Source organism: Camelus dromedarius, chromosome 28 (genome assembly GCF_036321535.1).
Source record: "Camelus dromedarius isolate mCamDro1 chromosome 28, mCamDro1.pat, whole genome shotgun sequence".
Taxonomy (NCBI): domain Eukaryota; kingdom Metazoa; phylum Chordata; class Mammalia; order Artiodactyla; family Camelidae; genus Camelus; species Camelus dromedarius.
Genome location: NC_087463.1, coordinates 17119363 through 17139955, shown reverse-complemented (window position 1 = coordinate 17139955; position 20593 = coordinate 17119363). Strand labels below are relative to the sequence as shown.

Here is a 20593-nt window from a genome sequence, read left to right as displayed (position 1 = left end):
CAAGTCGAGTGGGAGAGGTGGGGGGGAGCAGTGGTTTGTCAGGGACTTCAGAAGGATTACAGCAGTTTATTCTAGAAAGAGAGGTTGGTTTAAGCTCACACTGAGGTACATTTCATTTAATCTCAGTTCTCTGGGATTCATTTCTGTTAACGCTAATGAAAATCCGGCTGGCTCCAAGGACAGGCTGAAATGTGAGGATTTAAGTATTACTCCTCTGCCTTTGGTTATAGGGCTGATCTTCAGCGTCTGTTTTGTGATTGCTGCTCTGGTCCCTTGGACATGCCAAGTAAGTGAAAAGCTAAAAGAGCCTGAAATTGACTGTACAGGATTGTTTGTATTTCATGTTAACTTAATTCACCGAAGATCTGAATGCCTAGCCTGTGTTTACATGCTGTGGTTTACAAAGATAAAGAACATGTATTAGAACACATAGAGAGGAACCAGAGTCTAGGGGGAGAATTTCTCGTGAGTGAACAAATAGTTATAACGCATAAGGAGCTTAGTCGGGGCTGACAAAGGGCTGAGGAATTGGGGAGGGGGGAGCCTCCTACTTTGTGAGAGTTATGGAGAGAAGTCTTCGTGTCAGGAGGAACAGTGTATGCCTTTCTTCAAAGAAAGCACAGAGGTGAGAGGAGCCATGAGTTAGAGCGTGTCCTGGAGCCTGGGGGAGGGCGCATTGGAGGATGGGGTCTGTGTGATTATGGGGGCCCTATCAAAGGACCTGTGTGCCACCTCCCTGGAGTCTGGAGGGAAGAGTGCATTTGGGCAGTGTGAGCCAGGAGCTGCACTAGACCCTTTGCCTGACGAAGTGGAGAATTAATCAAGGAAAGCACAGAGACAGCGTATGAGTTTGTTCAGGCTGTCATGACAAAGAAGCACTGACTGGGTGGCTTGAACAATAGAAATTTATTTTCTTACAATTCTGGGGGCTTGAAGTCTGAGATCAAGGTGTCCACAGGGTTGGTTTCTTCTGAGGGTTCTCTCCTTGGCTTGTAGTCGGCCATCTTTCCCCTGCGTCTTCACATGGTCTTCACAATGCCTGTTTGTGCCCCGATTCCCCCCACCCCCAACTTTTTTTAAATTAAAATATACTCAGTTTACAATGTTGGGTCAATTTCCCCTTCTTAATGAAGACACAGTCCTAATGGATTAGGGCCACCCTCATGGCCTCGTTTTACCTTAATCACCTCTTTAAAGGCCCTGTCTCCAAGCATAGCCACACTCTAAGGTACTGAGGGTTAGGGCTTCAACGTTTAAATCTTGTGGGGGACACAGTCCAGCCTATGGCAGTCAAGAAGTTTTATTTTTGTAGATCCTCATGGAAGTTTTCAAAGGGCAATTGGCAGCTTTTCTAGAAGTGAGAGAGGCTTGCTTTAGCTGTGCTGAGGCTTCCTCTCACCCGTAGTCTTAGCAATAGAAGGACTAACTGAACAAGTGGAATGGAGGTGAGTTTTAATATTTCACCAGTCACCCCAGCATCATGACGCTTCACCCCAGGATACTTCCAGCAGGTATCTCCTGAGAACAAGGGCATTCTCCTGCAAAATCACAACATCACACATTAATTCAGTAATGTCATCTAAGATACAGTCCATATTCAGAAATGTCCTTAATCACCATCCAGTTTTCCCCCAACCTCAATCCTGGGTTGCATCACGGTTCATGCATCGTATTTATGTACCATGTCTCCTCAGTCCTTAGAATCTAGAACAGCCTCCTTAGTTTTGTTATCCTTTCCATGGCATTGACAGTTTTGAGGCGCCCATACCAGCCCTACATGTCTCGTTCCCTCATGATTAAATTCAAGATGAGCGCTTTGGCACAGTACCTCATTAGCGATATTATACTGCATCACCGCAGAAGGAACATGGCACCAGTCTGCTCCATTATTGGCGCGGAGGGGTCGCTAAATTGGATCTTTGGTTAAGGTGATAGCTGCCAGATCTCCCCGTTGTAAGGATGACTTTCCTCTTTACCATTTAATAAGCATAGTTTGAGGAAAGTAAATATTCTCTCTCTTAGCAAACTTTCACCCAGTGATTTTTAACACCTATTGATGATCTTTGCCTGAATCAGTCACTACATTTGAGATGGAAAAATGGTGGTTTTAAAATTTAATAACTGGCTTTTCATCTATAAGTTAGCATTCATCAATTCAAGAGGAATCCCCTCCCCCACTCCTCTCTTTTTTTTCTCTTTTTCTGTATTGTTTTTCCCTTTGAATATCACTATGGAGTCACAGATCCTTTTTGAATTCAATGTCTTATAAAATATTACCTGTCTTAGTCATCTTGGGCTGCCATAATAACTTATATAGACTGGGTGGCTTAAACAACAAACAAACAATTATTTCTTACAGTTCTAGAGGCAGGGAAGTTCAAGGTCAAGGTCTGGGCAGGTTCAGTTCCTAGTGAGAGCTCTCTTCCTGGTATAGTGATGTCAGCTTTCTCACTGTGTCCTCACTTGGTGAAGAGAGGGCTCTGGTCTCTTCTTATAAGGGACTGATCCCTTCCTGAGGGCTCCACCCTTACGACCTCATCTAAACCTAATTACTCCCAAAGTCCCCACCTCCAAACACCATCACACTGGGGATTTGAGGTTCGATTTTGGGGGGACACACCACATTCAGACGGTCATTCTTTTCCATGTTCAAATGTTGCCAAGTGTGGTCAGTGCAGTCTGAGCACCTTCAAGCTGACTCCCGTGGCCTTTGACATGTCCCGATCACTATTACTTGATGGCACTGTAGGATGAACTAGGCTCACTCTGTATTTTCCCTGCCCTAGACCTTGGATCAGCCATTTCCCAAGGATTTCCGGTACTTTTCAGTGAAAAATAGTACGTAGAAACCAAGATCTAGGAACAAAACATGCTCATTGTTACTGGACTGTCATTGTGTCTAGACTTTTTCAGTGGACAAAACTTAGAAATACACATCTATTATTTTCCATCATGATTGTATTCTGATGTTTCCAGTTTAAATTCAACACAACTGTGTTCCTTCTCAGCTTCCCTCATTTCAGTATTTTTGTGTCTCCCTTTATCCACAGTGAGAAAACCTTGTTTCCTAACAACATCAATATAATTGCTTATTTGCTCTAGCATGTAGTATATACAAAATAGTTTCAGAATTACTACTACATTGGCACCAGGACCACCAACAAACCAACTAAGTGAGTTTCAAGATTGCTTGGCAGTGATCGTTATTACTCTTAAAGAATATATCCCACTAAGAATGTGCAGAGTGTTCTTGTTCAAAAGTTATGTAAATATAATTATGTTGTCCATCTGAGTTCAGTTCACTTGTTTCTGTTTATATTTAATTTCAGGGCTTGATTTTTTTTTCCAGCTTCTTTAAAAAATATATTTTTATTGAAGTACAGTGAGTTTATAATGTTGTGTCGATTTCTAGTATATCCATCTTTTTTGATTTAATTATTTTCTGGGATATGTGAAATGTTTCCATGACTCAAAAGTCACAACTGTATAAAAGACAGAGAGGCTGAACTCCCATGTCCTCTCTCTCTGTCCCCACCCATCCACTTACTGGCGACCATTTGCATTAATTGGTTTATTCTTCTGTGTATATTTTTGTAGAAATAAGCAAATACGTATTCTTACTCTCCTTCTTAATCTTTAACCTTGCTTTTTTTGCACTTAACAATATAAGCTGGCTGTCATTCCAAAGCAGTTCATAGCCATCTTCTCACTCTTTTGTCTGACCACATGCTACTCCATTGGGTAGATAATCATCAGTTAGTTTCTATGAATGGATATTTAGATTATTTTTTCTCCAGCATATTGCTATTGCAAATAATGGTGAAATGAATTAATTACCTTGTGAATGTTATTTTGTATTTATGGAAATGTATTTTGAGAGTGAATACTTAGAAGTGGAATTACTGTGTTGAAGATAAAGTCATATGTAGCTTTATTAGATAATGACGCATTCCTTTCCTACTGTTTTGTTCTCCCAAGAGCAGTGTTTGAGAGTGTTTTGGGGTAGACTGTTAGAGCCCTTTTTAGTTAGAATAAGGAATTATCAGTGGCCTTCAACCCTCAGTTGACATCACAATCACCCAAGGAGCTTTTTGTAGATATTTACATTGGAACCACACCCCCAAGACACAGATTTATTCAGTCTTCAGTGGACATTATGAGGCATAGATTCTAATTATTTTGTTGAAGTACCAGTTTAACATCTGTGCTTAGTTACCAACATAGTAACTCTTTCCTTTAACAAACTTACTGTTCTGGGAAGAGGTAAATGAAAGCATACTGTTAATGCATGAATCTAATCATGCTCATGATTTCTGAATTGCCTACACATACTGGTGACCATGTAGCCTTAATTTTTCAAAAATGGCCTGATTTCAATTAGTTTTCATTTATTCTACAAGCATTTACTAAGCACTTACCGGCCAGCTGAGGGGGTATTCATTCTGGTCGGGGGTCATAGCGGTGCAGGTAAACAGGGGGCCTTTGAATCCCTCAGTTGGCCAAATACAGGGTGTGTGTAGGTTCTTGCCCTTAAGGAACTCACTTTCCAATGGGGGAGACACATGTAAATAGAATACGATTATTATAGAAAGGGGTCCACAGAGAACATAGGAGTGGCATCTAACCCAGCTAGAGGGGTGAGGGAAGGCTTCTTGGAACTGGTGATGGGCATTTGGGCTGAATTTTTCCATGCTAAAAAGGGAAGGACAGCATCTCAAGCTAAAAGAATGATGTGTGTGCAAAGGCTTAGCGGTGAGAGAGGCACGTTGCTTTTAGAGAAGTGCAAGTGCCTCAGAGTGGCTGGAGTGTGGGCTTCACGCCAGGGCATGACAAAGAGAAGATTGGATAAGTAACCACAGGCCACATCATTTGCTCCAGAGCCTGGTGCATAGGGGATGTTAAATAAATCATTGGATGGTTGATCGCACGAATGATGACTTGCTGGTTTGTGGAATGGAGCAGTTTTGCATTAGCGTTTAAACACACTCAAAATAAAAGGAGTTGGTGTCCCCAGTGTATTTGAGATTTTATCCTGTGGCTAAAACTGATTTTTTTTTTCAGTGCAAATGGCAATCAGATTATGAAAGTAGCCATAAATGGGAAGAGTCACCTGGATGATGTATCGCCCCGTTCTGGATTGATGCACAGAAAAAAAAAAATCTCTTCAAATTGTTTTCACAATGTTCCTGTCTCTTTATCTGCTTATTATAATCCAGCTTCAGGGATAGAAGGCATTTTAAAAATGCATAGTCCTTTTGCCCCTGAGAGCCCTCGGAATGTTTCCATCAGCTAAAGAAAAACAATCAGACTAGACTAACAGGCAGCACTCGTGTTCAGTGATGTTAGCTGCAGAATCACTTCCTCAGGAAATCATGTTGTGAGTCTGATTCTGTGGTCTCATTGGTATTCCATTAGACTGGAAGACAGACGAATTGTGGGAATTAAAGCGATCATTTGAAGGACATGGGTTCAGGTGGGGAGCTGAAATTAAATTTGCAGTTGTAGCAATGGGTCACTGTGAATCACCTTAGATTTAAGTTTCTTTAAGGCTTTGCTACCTCTTCTCTCCTTTTAACATAGGTTAAATTCGACCTTGTTTTAAGTTACTCAATATCTTGAGAGCATTAGAGAATTATTTTCTGAAATAGACTGGCTGTCTCAATAAACCAGTGTAATCTGATTCCCATGACCTACATCAGCTAATGGTTGGTGAGACATCTATTTTCTTTTAAATCTGTATTTTTTGGTCTTACTCCTATTATTATTATGTCTCTATGAAAAGTGTCATAATACGCATAAAGGAAGGAAACAGCTATTTTCTCTGTTGGTAAAATTCATTGAGTTTAGTAGAAACAGAAGTGGGAACAGAAGGAAGCTTGCTGCCATTGTAAAAGCTGGCATAGAGATTTGAAATATGCTTTACTATTTCTTCTGCGTTGAAAAAAAATCTTGAATTAAGCAGATACAGATTAACTGTGTTGTCATAGGTACTTCTCAAATAAGAGCAGACTGACAGAAGCTCAGCCATGTCAGGCATAGCAAATTACCTTGATGATTGAAAACACATGCTTGATATCAGGCAGGACCCAATACAGGTGGGCCCCATATAGGAGTGGTTTCCAAAATCCTATCAGTTTCGTTTGATGGCCTGAAAGACTCTATTTTAATTTATTTTCTACTTACGAAGTGAATGATTGTTAAATCAGTTTTAAAATTCAAAGACAGAATTTGGGTAAATGAAAAAAATATTAACTTCCTGTGTTTAGATACATTTTATGACTATTCTAAGAAAGGTAAGTTATTGAGAATTTTTTTCACAAATGAAGTGAAAGCTGAAACTCAGTAAATTATTGGTAGATTAAACAGACTTAAGATGACAGAGTAGTACATGGTCATTTGGGAAATATATTTGCCTTATTCAATTGGATAGCGGTTTTTACCAAGTAAGACTTGTCAATTACTTTATTTAACTGAACTTTTAGCTTAGGAAATGAAATATTCTGTAGTAGAAACATAGATATTTTTATGTTTTAAGTTATTTTAGTTAGGTGGTATATATATGTGTGTGTGTATGTATTTATTTACACACACATGTACTTAGAACAAAAAATTAAATATCCACATATTGTGAATAACAAAACAGACTTTCCTATTTATTCAAAACCAAAATACTTTAGAATGACATTATCCCAACCAAAAAGATATCAAAAGGATATTGAAAACGTATTGGTAGAAATTACTATTAAGTTTTGGTCATTACTGATTAATTCAGATGTTAACTGACTCTCAATTGTTTAAAAATATGACCTAAATATATTACTTTCCCTAAAATTGAATATATATTGTTGTGATGAAGAAAAATCGCAATACTTCGATAACAAAATCAGTGTAAGAATTGTCTGTTTCAAAAAAAAAAACGAATTGGATCTTAGGTGGCCCATATATATAAATATACTAATAGGTCATGACACATGTGTGTCTCCACACATCCATGCTATATTTAGGATATGTATTTATATTCTAAAAAGGTTACATAATTCAAAAAATGTTTTGGAAGCAAAATATGTTTCTTATTTGATGATGAGACCTTTAAGCTTTAACATTTATCAGGAAAACTTTTTTTTTACAGAAGTCATTTACATGTAAATAAAGTCATTTACATTAAAATAAAATGAATCACTGTATTTTATCTGACATAGAGATTGTCTTTTTACAGTGTTTTTTGCTTTGAGGGTACTTGGTGAGAGTAGGGGGTGATCATTAGTCCTAAGTTTTTCCTTTCAGCCAGCTTACTTTGGGCATGGTCTTGGATGTAGAGATTTGGATAATACATAACCTCACATTTCAGTTTGGGGCTCCTTGGAAAGTTGAGTATTTTTGTTGAGAGTAAGTGAGAGTCAGGTGTGCACTTTAACACGGGTGTTATTTAACAAAGGAGTGCCCACCGTGTACCATGTACTGTGCTCAGCGAGCTTCATTAATCTGTAAAGCTGTGTCTGTTTACAGAGGAGGAAGGAACGCGAATGAATAAGTAACAAAGGGAGAGATGGTGAATCTAGCATTTCCCTGTGTTGATTCTATAATCACAGCCTGGTGTTGAGTGAGGAAGGAATTTACAAGGCAAGAAATGGCTGTGGGCCTTGAGACAGTCCTTATTTGACAATGTGGTCACCTAATAATCGTTGTAGCCTGGCCCCACAGAACCCTTTACAAGTATTGTATTGTAGCTTTTCACAGGTGAGAAGAATGTGAACAGTTAAGGCTTAAGCTCTATAAACAAACATTTGTGATTCATAGACTCTTCCCCCGCCTCCATTTCTTCCAGAGGGCCTATTAATGAAAATACCTATTTCTTTGTTGTCTAATAATTGACTTGGTGAACTATAAGTTCATATAAATAAAAGTATATTGTAAAGCTAGCTTCCCAATTGTTGTCTAAGTTTCCCATAGAAGTCAGGACTTCCGTAATTAGAGCATTTCAGGATGCAGCGTGTACTGGCCATCTCTAACCTTCAGACCCCTCGCTGCATTTCATCAGGGCCACGCTCCTCCAAAATGCTACCTCCATCCAGTGATCTGGACCAGTAACTGGGGTCTTTCCTTCCTTCATCCCTCACTCTCCCCCCTCTCTCTTTACTTCCATCTGACCTCCAAGACCTCTTCATTTTCTCTTCTCTTTTCCTCCATCCCCATGGCCTTCATTCCAGTCTTGCCTACCTCTCCCTTTCAGCTGGAGCTGTGCCAATTCATTCCCCCTCTGTTGCCAGGGGAGTTTAAAAAGGTAACGCACGAGAGAATATTACTGAGGCATAAAAAGGGATAAATTCTGACACATGCTTCAACATAGATGGACCTTGGCAATGTGTTTAGTGAAATAGGCCAGACCCAAAAGGACAAGTATTATATGATTCCACTTACATGAGTTACCTAGAATATGCAGTTCATTGAAGAAAAAACGCAGAACAGAGGCTACCAGGGGCTCGGGGGAGGGGAAGGTGGCGGGGGTGGCTTTCATGGCTGTAGAGTTTCTGTTTGGGATGCTGAAAAAGTTCTGGAAATAGCAGTGATGGTTACATGACATTATGAATGTCCTTAGGGGTGAGTATAGCTCAGTGGGAGAGAGCACACTTAGCATTCACGAGGTCCTGGGTTCACTCCCCAGTACCTCCACACACACACACACAAAAGCATCGTGAATGTACTTAATGCCACTGAATTATGCACTTTCAAATGGTTAAAAATAATGGTGATAAGGCAGTTATGACTGGGATACTTCTCTCCTATGAAGTCCTCTCAAGTCCTATCACCTACGGAATGAAATCCAGGCTCTGAGTAATAGGAAGGGCGGGGCCTTGGAATCCCACCTCTTCCTCCAAATGACAACTGCCGCTTCTGCCCACTCTGGGGGCCTCGGCCTGCCTCAGCGCCCCTCGCCGGGGATTGGAAGGAGGAGGGGATGGGCCCTGCTTTGCCTTGCATTCTTCCCCTCCCCATCCTTCCCGGACTTCCTCCTCCTCTCCTTCCCTCTCCATCTCCCACACCTGTTCACCCTCCTCGGGGGGCTGCTTTCTGCTCCTGCTGCCACCTAGTGACCTGGCCTTTCCCAGCCTGCGGGGACAGCTGCTCTGATCATTAGGACGAGGGGAAGGAGGAGGAAGTGCCTTTGGGCTTTGGGGCCCAGCTGTTTCCTCCAGTCTTGCTTTAGAACAGTGTGGCCGCCGAGGTCATGTTTTAACCCCAGCAGTTTCGTCATCTGCTTCTCCACTGAGCTCAGAGGAGGGAAGGACTGTGCTGTGCTTAATTGGTTGATGAGTTCATACTGCTCCAACCCCACCGCCTGGTGTGGCGGGCCAGCCCTTTTTCCTGCCTCGAGGACAGCGAGAGTACCTAAGAGGCAGACGGATCCGGGTGTTCATGTATTTCAGTCTGAGCAGCTGACGAGGTAGGTCCTGTAATGTATTATTGCCTTTTACAGCGATACTTGAGTTGCTTGCTGGAAGCCCCAGGCTCTGGCCCTTGTTGCTTTTTGCATATGCTGTGTCCTCATCCTTGGAGTTAAAATGCCACCTTTTCCAGAAAAATCTTTCCTTGCTGTCTGTCCAGACAGACACAGGTGCTCTTTCTTCCGTTTCTACCTGTTTCCCGCACCTGCCTGCCCCTTAATCCCAGATCGCACTGTACTGCAGTTAAGAGGACGGTTGTCTTTGGCCTCATCTTTTTTTCTCTTCAGATTCCCCCAAACCTAGAATAGTGCCACATACTCAGTACCTCTTTGCATGAATGCCTTTGTAGGAGTATTTGTTACTCTGGAGTTTTCTCTGTGAAACTTTTCCAAAAATCATGATCCTAGGACATCTGAAAGTACCCTCAGAATACTGCCACTCTCCCCTAAATCAGAACCCATAGGTAGGGTTTTTAAATACACAAATTCAAAGGTAGAAAGCAGAGCAGTGGCTGTGGGGGGAAGGAGGGCAGGAGTAGGGGTAGGAAGGATGGATTGGATGAGGTACAAAGGGACCTTTGGGTGATGGAGGTAGCTTGATTGACATAGTGGTTACACAGCTGCACACATTGGTCAAAACTCATTGAACTGTATACTTAAAATCTGTCCATTTTATTATTGATCAATTTTACTTCAAGTTGACTTAAAAGTCAATATGAGAAAGCAAGAGGAAAAGCCTTTTGGATTTACTGTTTGATTAGGAAAGATGAATTAATGATTGATGGCATTTGGTTGCAGCCCTGTTCAGTATCTGACTTGGCTGTGGGCTGGGGGTTGTATTTATTTTTCTTTTCTTCTTACCTTGCCTAAATGGAAAATCAACCCTCATTGAGTTACTACAGCTGGAAGTAAGAAAAAGCAGAAGTAATGAGCAGACTGACAGTGACTCCCCATGGCGCTTAATTTTAGTACCAATGCCTGTAGGAATTCTTTGCAACCTCAGTTTGAGGCTTAACTCATACGATGAATCATCGATATGGAGGGTAGGTAGGGAGATTGAAGCAATAAACACTCTGCCTAGAGAAAATAATCTAATGAATGGATTTTGAATAGACTTATTTAAAGAAATATCCATAAACCACCCCCCTAGGTTTTTAATGTGCCATTCTTTTTTCAAATTAATATAGAATGTTTTCCAGGTAACTTGAAGAACTCTTAAGAAATACATACTGAAAAAATTTTTTTAATGTGTGAAAGCAGATGAGTCTTAACAATTAGGTATTTTTTTTTTAATTGAGGTAAGACTTTACGTTCCTGTATCTCCATCCAGTCTTAAGATGCCTCAGATTAACGGCACTCTCATCATAAATCATACGTGTTCTGTGGCACTTTGAAGGAATGCTCCGTTGTGTTTGGGAAATGTACCCAATGTCCCTTCTTGGGAAATGGGAACCATCAGAAGGTGCTTCTGTATAGGGCTGAGATTAACCTGGCCAAATCTAAATTTGTTCGGCTACTGTGTGATTATGCAGAGGAACCAAGAACTGCATCCAAAGTTCAGACTGCCAGGAGGCACTATCATGATGTCTTTGTGAAGTTCCATCAAGGGCAGCCTTAATCTGGAGCTGTCACAATGATTTCCAGAATCATTGCTTATTTGTTGAAGTGGTGGTTCCATATTTTCAAGCGTGAAGCAAGTTTGGAGTGCTATCTGTGTTTCCACTAATGGTCTTAAGTACTTGCTGTTGGTGGGCAGGCCCATGTTAGCCGTTGTTAATATTCTATGCTCAACTCTCCTCCCGTTGTCTGGGAACAGTTTAAAGAGACATTGCGGCTGTAAAGCTGATAATCTTTTATCATCTTCCCCAAGGAATTATGAAAATATTTTGCATTCTGGGGCTTGACAGAAAACTCAGCTAAGTCACTCATGTTAGAGCACTAAGTTGACTTGAGGGTAGGTATCCCCGGAGTAAATTACTGAATTTAGGGAATTACGGGCAGGGCTGATGAGAAGTGATGTAGATCTGAGGTCAGCAAACGATGTCCTATTGGCCAAATCCAGCTGTGGTCTGTTTCCGTAAAGGCAGTTTTAACAGAACGTACCCTCTTCTGCTCTTTGACGTACAGTCTGACTGCTTTCACACTTTGGTGGCAGAGTTCAGTATTTGCAAAAGGGCCTGCATGACCAGAAAAGCCTAAAAGACTTATCATCTGCTCCTTTCCAGAAAAAGGTTGTGGGTCCCTGAAGTAATAATGGGAAAACATTAAAAAACAAATTGCCTTAAAGTTTCAGTTTGTGCTGGAATTTGTCATTCCGTAAGAAATACGGGACTGCACATGTGTGGATCATATGATGAAAATACAAATATTTACATAGGAAGCGTATCCAGGGCCTCCAGAGGTTCTCTGTCCCGCATATGAGGAGCAGGGGCCACGGGGGCCCTCGGCGGAGAGACGCCTCTGCTTTCCAGGGCGCTTGCCCATTCGGACAGCCTCTCAGTCCTTAACACCTCACAGCTCCTGCCCTCAAACCCTTCCCCCCAGCAGTGACTCAGTGTGCTTCCCTGGCCTTGGGCTGTCTTTAGATTCTGCCTTGTGATACCGCCAGCATCTCTTGAGACTTGTGAGCCCAGAGCCACCTTGCTGTCTCAGATGATACTGGCGTGGGTCAGATGTGATGCTTAATCAAATAAAGGAAAATTCCCTCTGACTCTTCTTGCTCTGCAGTATCTCTGGAGTGGAAATAACAGTGGGCCAGCTTAGGCTCCCTGGGTTCCAATACCCATTCTGGCTCTAACAGCCAATGGTGGAGCTTTGGTTAGTGGTTCCGTCTAAGCCCTATGCATGATCAATTGAATTCATACGATCCCTCTCAGTGCTTTGTCTGCCCTTCGCCTTGCCTGAGGTTCTCTTTCCACAGAGCATGTTGCACAGTCAGGCTCCTTAAGGACAGACTCTTGCTGCCATGGTGACCCCAATGCCTTGAGTAATGCTTGGTACATGGTGGCTTCCCAGTATATACTTGTTTACCTCCCATCATGTATTTTGCCTTGGTAGATGTCCAACCATTGGGAAGACTCAGGATTTTTGTTTGTTTTCCATTCTTTGACTTTACTTATGCGCCTGACTTGTCAGTTCTACTCAGAATTCTAGGAGTTGGGGTAATTGATCTTTTCCCCTTCACTCTGCCTATCTATTTAATGGCATCTTTTATCACTCCCTCCCTCCAGGGAGCCTGAGGATCCCCTGACAGTCCTTTATATCTCTTCTCTACCTTTATGACCATCTGCAACTTTGTTCTTTGCCGTCATTGGGTGATCAGAGCAAGTGAAGGTGAAGTTGTGTGTCTGATTGATGCCAGCATTAACCTTGGCCTCTGTATGAGCCAGACGGCCATTCAGGTTTCTCCTCAAGGGACCATTGGGGCCACCTTCACCTAGTAGCAAGTTCAGATAATAGGGATATCTTGCTTGGGCTGATAAGTTTATTGATTAGACATAAAATAGTTATTCCTTTGATTGCTGCTACAAATCAAAGTTGTGGCTATTTCTTTTAGGGTGTTAGCTCCCTTTAGGCTCATTCATTAAACCCAAGACATAAAGGAAGAAACTTTTAACGTAAGTTGCTACCCATTTATTTTAGATGTCTACTGTCTCACGTAAACGTGCATTTTTATGAGATCATTGACGGTTAATAGGTATAAATAATCTGTCAGGTGTAATAAGCACAGAACAAACAGCCTGACAGCTCTGTCATGTTGTTGGAAACCCAGGCATGTGATTAGCAGTTACTTAGGTCATAGAACTTTTTTACTAGAAGGGACTCTAAGGGATTGTCTAGTCCAGTGTCCGTATTATAGGTGCACTGCAGCTCACGGAGAGCTGGTTTGCTTAAGGTAACCCATCTCCTTAGGGACAGAATTAAAGCTAAAATCTTTATCTCCTGATTCCTAATAGTAATTATTGTCTGATAAATATTAAACAAACCAACAAAAACCAGTGGTTATTATCACTCATGGCAATACTGAAATTTGGCTTTAATTCCTGAAAATGTCTTGACTCCAGTGCACCTTGATTTGAACTATTCATCACCAAGCCATGGATGAGTCAAATTCATTCATCTTTTCTCTACCTCAACTTAAATGAAGTGCTCCTGTGTAAACACATCTTTGGCAACTACGGTTCAGTTTCAGCTACCTGGTTAGTTGCATTTTTGCAGTGAAAGAGTTGGCACTTACAGAGGTACGGCACCTACGCCGTGGCCAGGTCCATTGGGCTCGCAGTTACCCCATTGGTCAGTGCGGGCAGGGCGAGTCCTTTGGGTGTGTGGCAAGTCTGCTGCTGTATGCCCATTTAACCTCTGACCGCTCAGTCCCACCCACTGGTCCCTGCTACCAGGATCAGTCTGCCTCCAGCACCATCACATCCTCTGCCCCATCCCCCTTGGTCACCCAAGACTTTTAAGTAACCGTTTTCACTTTCCAGATTCTTTATATCATCAAATAAAGCAAACCGCAATGCTCAGAGGAGAAAAGAGGGCAACTGTTAAGGTTTGGGCCAATAGAAATCTCATTTGAGATTTGTATGTCTTGGAACACTGCCTTCTCCATGAAAACAGACAGTTGTTTACACCAGTTGGACTTTACACTTATCAGGCGACTGCGTCCTGGAAGGGTTGCTGTCTGCAACCAGAGCACCAGGTCAGCCACACATCTGTCACCACCAAGCCATCCCCCATTCTTGCTGTTAATCGGAGTGTCTGCCAAGATCCAATATAGCAGAGTGATCTTGCCAGCTGAAATGCCAAATTAAATGGAATTGTAATTATTTAATCTCATTTCAAATGTTTACATTTTCTTGAAAAATTCAGTAAATGACCTATATCAGGAAGGCATGCTATTTCAAGAGAGTAAGAAAAGCAGTATCATGACTCGTTTCGTCTCAGACTTCGAGATTTTTCACAACACAGCTGTTGAATTTAAAGGTCTTCGTCTAGACCATCAAATGGAATGAAGCAAGGTCAGGCGGAATGTAGTCGATATCAGTTCATATCACAGTTCTGGGGAGACGCCTCCTTGTTCATGTCATGGTTGCAAATCTGAATCAGAACGTATGAGAAGTCTTAAGAGTATAAACAGAGTAAAACTACCTGGATTACAGTTGGCCCTTCATATTCCCAGGTTTTGCATCTGAAGATCCAGAGGACCAGCTGTACTAGGCCATTTTAAATAGGGGCTTGAGCATGCTTAGATTTTGGTGTTTGAGAGGGGGTCCTGGAACCGGTCCCCTGGGGATACTGAGGGACAACTGTCTATATTTCATCAGGTTTTTTTTCTTTTAATCTTCATATGCCTGGACTTCTAAAAGCAACTGGGAGTATAAAAATTCAGTGTTGGAGACCTTTGCTCTTTTCTTTTTTAACCACCCACTAAATTCGTGGGAGCACTTTACCACACCCAGCCTTTAATAAAGGTGCTTAAAATTACATAGGTTTTTTTAAGAAGAAAAAGAAAGTTTATTTTGTGAAACTATGTGATTGTTGTAAAGCACCAAATTGTCCACTGCCCCCAAACAGTAACAACAATATACACACCCCTCTGGTTCTTGGCATTTCCCCCTCAAACCACACCTCCCTCCATTTTTACAGATCTCAGTTTTTAAAATTATTTTAGAACCAGGGTATTCAGTGCTGTCGAGTTCAATGGTGATTCCAGGCCTTTTATGTGTATGTTTTTCTGTTGACATTATTTATGAAACTACAGTTTTATGAAGATGTGTTTGAACAAAAGTTCTGTTTTGTGAGCCATAGTGTGAGACTGCCCTCCCTTAGCTGCTGTTCCCCTTTGTGTGGTCTAGTTTTTGACCTTTAGTTTCTTTCAAAATAAACCTTAGTGACATTTAAAAATCATTCCAAGATATTTCAGTTTATACCTGTTCTTATGTATGCATTCTACCAAAATACCCTTTCCTTTTTAAATTTACTGAGTGTTTTCTTTGAGCATCACGTCTTGCTCCTGTAAGGAAAGCAACAGGGAACACAGGTTCCTAAAGCAGTTGCCAGTGTGTGTTTGCGGGTCCTACGTTTGAGCAGGGACTCTTTAGCTTACATGGGCCTTGTTTCTTCTGTGGTTGACTCACATCTTTTGAGTTTATGCTGAAAGGGAGAAAGAATGATTCATCATTAGCTTCGGTCCAGAGCCTCATACATTTTCTTCTCTTTACCTAACTAATCATCATCATGACTAATTATGCTACGGAAGTAAACTGGAATTCAGTCCGGGCTGGCTTAATATAGAACCAGGCAGTGTATAAATCAGAGAGGCTGCCATCAAAATGACTTGAGTGGCTGAGCACGGGAGAAGAGGAGCTGTTTCCCTTTCTGCTTTTGTGTGCAGCCCGTGTTGTAAGGCCTCCACTTACTTGGACAGAGTCGGAAACTGAGTTGTATAATCTAATTTTAAGGGAGCTCAACACCAATTAAGTGAACATTACTTGGAACATAAATTTGTGAATAAAATTGCATGTTGGTTTTGTTGAAAAACGACGGTGTGGCAGGTCTTGGGGCCAGGCCAAGGGGAGTACTTGCCTTCCTCCTCCGGCCATCCTTTGAGAGCCAGGAAGTGCCTCTGGGCGGATCACACCCAGCACTGCGTGGAGCCCAAGTCTGGGGGGGAAGGAGAGATTAGCACCAGGGTTCCCTGAGCCCTTTGCTTCCTGGCGCTGCCTGAACTCACCTGACTTCAGCCACAAACTATCACCCCTCATTAGCTGGTGAGCATGCTGGTTCCAGAAGCTGTATGAGTTGTTCCAATGTCCCCCATGGTAGTAACAAAACAAGGATTAGACCCAAGATTGTTTGAGGCCAAAGCCCCTATTCTTCCCACTCTGCCAAGCTGCTTCCCACATTTTTATATGGAAGGAAGGTAAACGATAAGGAAGGAAGGTTAAGAAAGAAGTTAGCGGTCACTGTTTCCTGTATTGGTGTCACAAAACATTTTTTTGTTCCCAGCTCCATTTATAGAGAAGGTGGTTGTCCCAGGGGCCATTGTTAAGGACAGCTTTATCTAAATTCATAAAATGTCAGGAATCTGTGCTTTTTTAGTATGCCCCTCCCCAATTTTGTCATTTCTGCCACTGTAGTCACTATGGACCATTCTTGCCTCCCTTAACATTCACATCTTCCTGTGATTTATAATATTGAGGCCCGATCTCTATTAATGGGCCTTACCAGTGAGGACAGATGAGCGTATGCCAAGATTGACTAGCAAACTCTGAGTTCTGTTTTTGTTTTTTAAAAAACAATAAATTCACTACCTTCGGTATAAAACCAGAAGAATTCTTCCCTAATTGCTGGCATTTTGGGGATTCCTTCATCCGTTCCACATACCTCATCAGCACGGTCCATACACTTTTTCCTTTCTAAGTGCCTCATTCCACCTTCCGCTTGCACCTGTGGCTAGTGGTCACCGTATTGGACCACACATACCAGACCGTCTGGCTTTGGGCACCCTAACTTGCTTGATCTGCCCTTCTTTGCTCAGATTTCTCTACTCTGAAAATAAAAGGAAGTGTTGATTGATGTTCCTCCCTCTAAGTGACCATCCTACTGCCTGACATCACCCCACCTCCCAGGGGACTCATACTCACATTCTAGCATCCCTCCAGTCTCCCGCACAGCAGGTGCTCTGCGAAACCATGCTCAAAAATACTAGTGACCTCCTGTCTTTCAGACCTCAAGGTCTTTTCTCAGTGTCCACTCCTCATAGCCTTATGCTGCCCGGAACTCTTTTGTCTGGGGTACGTGCTGGAATGTGTTAGTGGGTTTCCTCCCATGTCTGCCACTGTGCTTTTCAGCCAGGCTTAACTATAATTGCTCTCTAAGGGTCTCTCTCTGCTCTGTCTTATCTGGCAGATACCTCTTCTCTGGGGATGCCACCTAGATCTCTGGGGTCCAGTCCTGACTTTTCTCTGTAATATCAGCCCCCCATTTTCAGCATCTGTCTGACTCTTTAACCTCTTCCTGAATAACTCCTTTCTTATAATCTTCCCTGGACCTCCAATGGAACATGGCCAAAACAGAACTCATCATCTCTCTCTTCGCCGTCCCTATTTCTCTTAATAATACCACCTCAAGTCAAAGACTTGACCTTTGGCTTCTTCCCTCTCACAGCCTCACTATAATATGCTGCCAGATCCCACTTGACTTCTAGGAGAAGTCCAGACCTTCACTTTCCATCTCTTCATCCTCATCACTACTGTTGACTTCAACTACTGGATACCGCTTGTCTAATGTTATAACAGCTTCCCAGCAGGTCTTTCCAATCTGTCCTGAGTGTAGCTACCTGATGAATCATTCTGGTACTCCTGACCTTTCTGATGTGTTACCATTGCTCACTGAAAAGTCCCCCATCCTTGGCACCCAAGGTGTCCACCGTCTGTGGTCTGTGGTCTGTGGTCTGTGGCCATCATCTCTCCCCTCCCTGTGGGGTCTACTCTCCTGGGCTGGACCAGTGGGAGGGTGCTTGCAGGTTCCGTGAGAATTTTGTTTCTTTAAAAAGGCATCTTGAGGGGACGGTATAGCTCAAGTGGTAGAGCACATGCTTAGTATTGATGAGGTCCTGAGTTCAATCCCCAGTACATCCTCTAAAAATAAGTCAATGAATAAACCTAATTACCTTCCCCCACCAAAAAAGAAAAAAAATCTGTTTCAAAGACCTAAACTTAGGAGCTAAAACTGTAGACATCTTAGAGATGGCATCTGTAAGTTACTCCTGCATTAGAAAAAAAATCCCCTAGCCAGTGTCACAGCTAGGGTATAAAAATAATTCTGTAACTGCTCCCCCTTTTCCTTTGCTCATGCTGATTTCTGAACCTGAAAATAACCTGTTCCTGATTTTTCACATCTAAATCCTCTCTGTAATCCAGATTCTTCACTGAGTCATCCTTGATTCCTCCAGCTCCAGTATAGCAGGGATAACTGTATTTATATTACAACTGCTTACTTGCATAACTGTTGCCCTCCAGGCTGGGAGTTTCTTACGGGCAATGTCAGGGTCTTTGTTACAAGGGACAAAAATAAACACCATAATGCTTGACACATGGTAGCTATTCAATAGAATTTGAATGTAAGTGAATGAAAGAAAAAAGATTCAGTCGTTCATTCTTGCCTAACTTTAAATTGCTTAAGAGTAGGATTAGGGTCTGATTCATCTTAACATGCTACTGTAGCTACTAGCATGGTGCTTTGTGCAGGATCGATACTCAGTAGCTATTTTGGTTTTTTTTTTTCAGCTTTATTGAGGTATGACTGACACGTAAAATTTTAAGACACGTAAAGTGTACATCATTGTGGTGATTTGATAATATACATCATGAAAGGATTCCCCCTGATCTGGTTGGTTAACACATCCATCACCTCACATACTTCTTTTTATGTGTGTGTGAGAACATTTAAGTTCTACTCTCAGCAAGTTTCAATTATGTAATAACTACTTGAGTTAGTGGATAGATGAGTAGTTGATTATGAGTTTTCTGAATGCTATATTACTATATTTAATTTAAGTGCTCTTACTACAGCTGAAATAGTTTAAAACCATGTTGCTCTTCAGAAACTAATACAACATTGTAAATCAACTATACTTCAATTAAATTAAAAATATATTGTTCTTTTGTTGTCACTGTTAATTTTTATCAGTGGTTATTTTTGACTTTAAACTTTTTCAGCAGTCTTAATTTTGATTTTAACAAATTATAATCATTGGGGAAGGGTGTATTAATTTCACAAAAGAAGTTAGAAAGAAAAAGTTTCACCTTTTATTGAAGTATAGTGTATTTACAATGTTGTGTTAGTTTCTGGTGTATAGCATAGTGATTCAGTTATATATATATTCTTTTTCAGTATAGGTTATTACAAGATACTGAATATAGTGCCCTGTGTTATACAGTAGGACCTTGTTCTTTATCTATTTTATATATAGTAGTGTGTATATGTTAATCCCAAACTCCTAATTTAACCCTCCCCCACCTCCCTTTCCCCTTTGGTAACCATAAGTTTGTTTTCTATGTCTGTGAGTCTGCTTCTGTTTTGCAAATGAGTTCCTCTGTATAAGTTTTTAGATTCCACATATAAGTGATATATGGCATTTGTCTTTCTCTTTCACTTAGTATGATAATCTCTAGGTCCATCCATGTTGCTGCAAATGGTATTTAGTTCTTTTTTTTATGGCTGGGTCATATTCCATTGGATATATACCACGTCTTCTTTCTCTAATCCTCTGTTGATGGACATTAGGTTGTTTCCATGTTATGGCTCTTGTAAGTAGTGCTGCTATGAACATTGGGGTGCATGTATTTTTTCAAACTAGAGTTTTCACCAGATATATGCCCAGGAGTGGGATTTCTGGATTATATAGTAACTCTAGTTTTAGTTGTTTAAGGAATCTCCATACTGTTTTCCGTAGTAGCTGTACCAAATTACATTCCCACAGAAAGTTCACTTCTTAAGAAAAATGTGAAGAGCTTTTCTATTATTGGCTCCTGGTTCTGGGTGTGGGTAAGGTTCTAGGACTAACAATTACTTCTACAATAGTAGTTGAATATAGTTCTTTCCAGAGTCGTCATGGCTCTGTCCAGAGACATGTAATTTGAATGCTTTCCATGGGAAACAGAGTTGGGCAGCCTTTATTAAAACACTCCGGGGACGGAGGAAGTCCTTAAACTCCAGTTAAGTTGAACTAAGTTCTTCTGCTCCTATCAATACCAGGAGGCTAACATTCTTCTCCTTCTCCTTCCCCTTCCTCCTTTTCCTCTTCCTCCTCCTCCTCCTCCTGTTTCTTCTTTTGTGAGGGCTGTCTGCCGGTCTTCTGACAACTATCTCTGACAATAATACTCGATTATGATCAATGAGTTAACAGTATTTGCTTTTGGTCATGTTCATTGACGCAATCCCAAATAATAATGAAATTAAAAGAACTGAGAAATACTGGTGATCCTGTGGGTCTTTTGACCCCTACTGCCTGAAGGTCCATTGTTGTTGTTGTTATTTGGGGTTGTTTGTTTGCTTGTTTTATCTTCATCTCTTTTAAAACCAACCGACAAGAATAACCTTGGTTCAAGTGTTTTGGTGGAAAAGATAACAGATGCCTGTGTGTGC

At 41.4% G+C, this 20593-nt stretch overlaps 1 protein-coding gene across 5 annotated transcripts in view; it reads left to right on the top strand.

Moving 5' to 3' along the window:
* Positions 1–20593, top strand: part of RNF152 (ring finger protein 152) — a 72661-nt gene that overhangs the window by 43443 nt on the left and 8625 nt on the right. Inside the window, exon 1 of one of the 5 annotated variants that reach the window (XM_031441811.2) lies at positions 238–286. The exons of 3 other annotated variants lie outside the window; for them this stretch is intronic. The gene's annotated coding sequence lies outside the window, so the exon portion shown is untranslated. Of the gene's footprint in view, positions 1–237; positions 287–9287; positions 9443–20593 lie in introns of those variants that run through there. One more of the 5 variants, XM_031441810.2, reaches the window with a different exon arrangement.